Source organism: Salvelinus sp. IW2-2015, linkage group LG10, assembly GCF_002910315.2.
Source record: "Salvelinus sp. IW2-2015 linkage group LG10, ASM291031v2, whole genome shotgun sequence".
NCBI classification, from domain to species: domain Eukaryota; kingdom Metazoa; phylum Chordata; class Actinopteri; order Salmoniformes; family Salmonidae; genus Salvelinus; species Salvelinus sp. IW2-2015.
The window spans coordinates 21,596,914-21,602,295 of record NC_036850.1 but is presented as its reverse complement, the minus strand read 5'-3'; positions in this window follow the sequence as shown (position 1 = coordinate 21,602,295).

Sequence of the window (5,382 nt, the reverse complement as noted above, 5' to 3'; positions counted from 1 at the left end):
CATGTGTTTCGTATTAAAAACAATATGGACACTTACTACGCTGCGCATTGGTCCTCCTCTTCTTCCACCACGACAAGCGGTTACAGAATCACCCACCAAACAAGGACAAGCAGCGTGGTAAATTGGAGCAGTGCAAACTGGAGCTATGTAAAACCTGTGAGGAAATAGAGAGGTGGTCGATCGTCCAGGGAGAGTGCCGGAGCCCGCCTGGGATTCTCTGGACGACAGTGCGAGGAGGGATACAGGAGAATGGAGTTGGTGACAAGAACCGGCAGGCGCAACAGGGGGGGGCACTTGAGCCGCTTGAGCCGCCCGTCTGTCCTGAGCCGCCTGAGCCGCCCGTCAGTCCAGGAGCCGGCCTGTCAGTCAGGAGCCGCCTGAGCCGCCCTTCCAGTCAGAGCCGCCTGAGCCGCCCTTCAGTCAGGAGCCGCTGAGCCGCCCTTCAGTAGGAGCCGCCTGAGCGCCTTCAGAGAGCCGCCTGAGCCGCCTTCAGTCAGGAGCCGCCTGAGCCGCCCTTCAGTCAGGAGCGCGCCTGAGCCGCCCTTCAGTCAGGAGCCGCCTGAACCACCCTTCAGTCAGGAGCCGCCTGAGCGCCCTTCAGTCAGGAGCCGCCTGAGCCGCCCATCAGTCCAGAGGCGCCCGTCAGTCCAGAGGCGCCCGTCAGTCCAGTGGTGCCCTTACTGGGGTCTCCAATCCAGGGTCGGTGACGAGGGTCGCCGCTCCTAAGGTGTCACACGAAGTGGGCCGAGACTATGGTGGAGTGGGGTCCTCGTCCCGCTCCAAGCCCGCCACGCCGGTAAATGCCACCCAGACCCTCCCCTATAGGTTCAGGTTTTGGCCGGGGAGTCCGCACCTTTGGGGGGCGGGGGGGGGGGCGGGGGGGGGGGGGGGGTACTGTCCACGTTCTGACCTTAGTTCCCTTTGTTATGTCTTTATTTTAGTTTGGTCAGGGCGTGAGTTGGGTGGGCATTCTATGTGTTTTTTCTATGTTTTGTTCTATTGTTTCTTTCTATGTGCTTGGCCTAGTATGGTTCAATCAGAGGCAGGTGTCCGTCGTTGTTATTTAGGTATTCTGTTTTTCATTGTGTTTGTGGGTGATTGTATTTTCTGTTTCTGTGGTTTTGTTTCAACCGTTCAGGAGTGTTCGTTTGTCGTTTATTTTTTTTGTTCAGTGTTCATTGTTTCGTATAAAACAATATGGACACTTACCCTGCCGCATTGGTTCCTCCTCTTCTTCCACCACGACAAGCGTTACAGCTAATCTGCATTGTGGTCCCGCCACCACCACCCGCCACCCCTCTTTTACGCTACTGCTACTCTCTGTTTATCAATATGCATAGTCCATTGAACCATATCTACATGTACATACTACCTCAATAGCCCGACTAACCGGTGCCTGTATGTAGCCTCGCTACTGTTATAGCCTCGCTACTCTATATAGCCTGTTTTTTACTGTTGTTATATTTCTTTACACCTATTGTTCACCTATACCTTTTTTTGGCACTGTTGGTTAGAGCCTGTAAGTACCATTTCACTGTAAGGTCTACACCTGTTGTATTCGGCGCACGTGACAAATAAACTTTGATTTGATTTGATGCAAGGGAATTAATGTAATGAGTTGAAACAATGAGTCCTGATGCTGCATTCGTTTGACTTACAGTCATTGGCTGATTGACTGTGTAGAATAGGAGTGAATGAAGATACAGCTATAGCTTCCATACAGTACACTATAAAGATCAACCCAAACCAAAATGTAATTGGCCCAAAAATGTGAAGTAAGCTTTCATGTCCTCACTGTTGTTCAGGTCAGCCCATTCAGCCGTAATGCTTGGCCCTGAGAGTTAGCCAGGGGGATCTGCCTCTCCTCTACTCCCTTAGCCAGAGTGATAACTACTCCAAGCCCACAGGGAAAGAGATGGAAATGTGGGTATAATAGGCTGAACTAAAAGATATCGATGGACAGGAACAGATGGAGCACTGAATATGCTCTCCTTAGACATCATCAACCGGAACTTTACATTTGACTAATTGTGTTTCTAGATCGATCAAAGTTGTTATATCACAGAAGATTTGGCCTGAGTCCATGAGTCGATCGTTGGCCTGAATCTTTTGCTCTGTTACTAAGTAGAATAACTTAGTAAACATAATATGTGTTATATTTCCAGGCCGGTTGTTGTTGCTAACCAAGCACATCAGGAAGGAGTCTCCTCATGCGCACTCTGAAACAGGAGCACGGTGTGTGCAGCCACAGTGGGCTAACATGAACCAAAGTAGCTCCAGTTTCCCAGATAGAGCACTGTATAAAAGTGTGTGTGTGTGTGTGTGTGTGGTGTGTGTGTGTGTGTGTGTGTGTGTGTGTGTGTGTGTGTGTGTGTGTGTGTGTGTGTGTGTGTGTGTGTGTGTGTCTCTGTGTGTGTGTGTGTGTGTGTGTTGTGTGTGTGTGTGTGTGTGTGTGTGTGTGTGTGGAGAGAGAGAGAGAGAGAGAGAGAGAGAGAGAGAGAGAGAAGGGCAGAGTGGGAGTTCGTGAAGGACTGGAGCATCTCTGATCTCACATCCCAGCGGTGCTGAGTAGAGGCAGCGTGGGTGAGCAGGCGGTAGGTAGACATCTCATGGACCCACACATGTCAGACTAACAGTTTAGAGTCTGAAACTCATGGCTAGGGGTGTGGGTGGGTCAAGACAAGTGCAGCTTTTCACTCTCTCCAAAATGAAAGACCTGAGCTGTCTTCAATAGATTCCCAATGAATTTTGACATACATTGCAGGACATCTTACATATGTCTGTGAAAACAAATGCCCAGAGAGTGTGTTTGGATGAATGTATCAAACCCAACTTCAAGGGCGTACACTGGCTCTGTGAATAGATTTACAACTGGGTAGGGAAGTCCATTGTCAAGTGTACACAGAGATTAAAACTGAAGGTTCAAATATTACTGAACTCTTGACTATTTCGAACTTTAATGAATAATGTTGTTCATGTGTAAAAGACATTCATAAAGGGGAGTAATAGTGCGTTTGGAGAGTGGTATATTGAGTGAAAGTAGAACAAGTGGTATAGTAGCACAGTACAGTGGTTTCCAAACTCTGGGGGTCCACCCCCCCTTCAAAAAAAATGAAAATTGTAGAATGCACAAGGTGCAATCATGCATCATCAGTATTCCTCTTGTCATGTCAGTCATTGCATACCTTAGAGAGCTATTTATAACTTGTCAGAAATGTCCAGATCAACTAGCCCATGTCAGCTAAAGTTTTTTAGCTAGATTTGTTTGCCCATAGATTTTGTTGTGATGTTTGAGTCACTCAAATATTACATGAATACACATGAGACATGGCAAAATGTGGTTAATAACGGCCAAATGTTCTCTCCACCAACAAGAGGAGTGTGAACAGTTTTTGTCATGAACAGTGCTTGTGCCCATAGAAAAATACATTTGTGGGGTCCCAAATGTAGGAAGGGGGGCATAAGTGAAAATGTTTGGGACCCCTGGCATAGTAGACAGTACCAGTGATGGCTGCATGTAGCTTAGTAGTTAGAGCGTTGGGCCAGTAACTGAAAGGTTGCTGGTTTGAATACCCAAGGTGATTTTTTGATTTTGTTTTTAAGCTATATTATATGCCATCCCTCATAGCTAATGGAAACAAGAGAAATTGTAAGTAATAACTTGTGTCAAGGGTCATTTCAAAATAGTTTCCTTGTCTGTGTAATATTCTTCTCATTTACTTTCCTCAGCCTCAGTAGAATGGAGCTCTCAAGCTTATCTCCTTAACTGTGAACTCCCCAGAGCGGGTATCAATGTTTGATGACCCCTGTCCCTTAATGCAGTCTGTACAGAGGAAGATGAATTTCCAGACATTAGTTACTAGACTAAGTTTCTCTACGAACTCTGCATTATTAACGCAGCAATCTATTAAAAGTAATCATCAACTTACAATTCTTTGAACCTTGTTCTTTAATTGTCAAGTTTCAGTGGATCATGGATGGCGGACTAGGACTAGACTCCTCCATGCACACCACACCGGATGTCCTCTAAAAATACTGAATATAAGTCTGGTTATTGCAGTGTAATTGTTTTGCTTTCTGTCAGCCTTTATCCTAATTCACATAAAAGGGCTCCTCTTCCACTGGTTCCAGAGGAAAGTGAACCCCTGAGGCAGACTGTGTGGAACACTGAGGAGGCAGAGAGAGAGAGAGAGAGAGAGAGAGAGAGAGAGAGAGTGAGAGGAGAGGAGAGAGAGGGAGGAGAGAGGAAGGAGAGGAGAGGAGAGAGAGAGGAGAGAGAGAGAGAGAGAGAGAGAGGAGAGAGAGAGAGAGAGAGAGAGAGAGAGGAGAGAGAACGAGAGAACTGGCTCTCACATACACAGTGGCATCCTGTCATTACTCTTACTGTAAAAGCACTGTTTCTGAGCTCCCTACTATACAGCATGTTTGTTACATTTGTATGGCTTTTCACCCTTGTGTATAATGTATATGCAATGGGTAACATCATTATGCAATATCATTATGTGAGGTCAGTGAAGGCTCCTCAGAGGAGGAAGGGAAGGGCCATCATCCTTAGTAAATTTCATAAAAAAGAATTTCAACAATGTAGGCTGTGTGTAGCGGTTATGATATGGTTTGGTAAGTTTTTTTTTGCCTGGTCACATACAGCCGATGTGTTGTGCATTGAAGTCCACAAGCGAAGGGAAAAGGTAAGAGGAGGAGTGTGCATCGATGTGAGAGGGAATACAATCTGCCTGCTATGAAAGGGAACTGTTTACACATGATCAGAGGTGTATTCATTCTGCGGATTCAGTTGAAAAACGAAACGGGGATAAACATACCTGAATTTGTCCAACAGAAACTCTTGTTTGCAACTGTTGGACTAATGATTACACCCTAGATCAGCTAGATGTATTGACAGGGTCATTGTCTGTCCATGTGTCACTGTCTGTCGCCTCAAATTTCTCTCTCGACCTGTGTGCACCAACGTTATAAACTTTCATTCATAGGCTGTTGTAGCAACCTCATGAAAATTTGAGTATCATGTTGTAGCCTAAACCTATCGCTGTTACATTGAATTGGGTGAATGGAATATGAATGGCAGTCATCCAATATGCTGTAATAGAAATAAGGCCATGCTCATAAAAAAAACTTCCTCCCTCGTCTTAAACGGCACCGACCGCCACTGTGTGAGGTACATGGTGGTGTAAAAGTTACATGATAAATAGTATAGACATAAGTGTAACACAACACGGTATAATTAGCATAATGTACATCCGGGTATATGTGTGGCTGTACAGTGAGTGTATATGAAACAACCTGTATTTGAACATCTGGAAAGTCATCCAAATATATAATCTATTGAATTACTGAAATTCTAATTCTAATGTCATAAAACGGTGG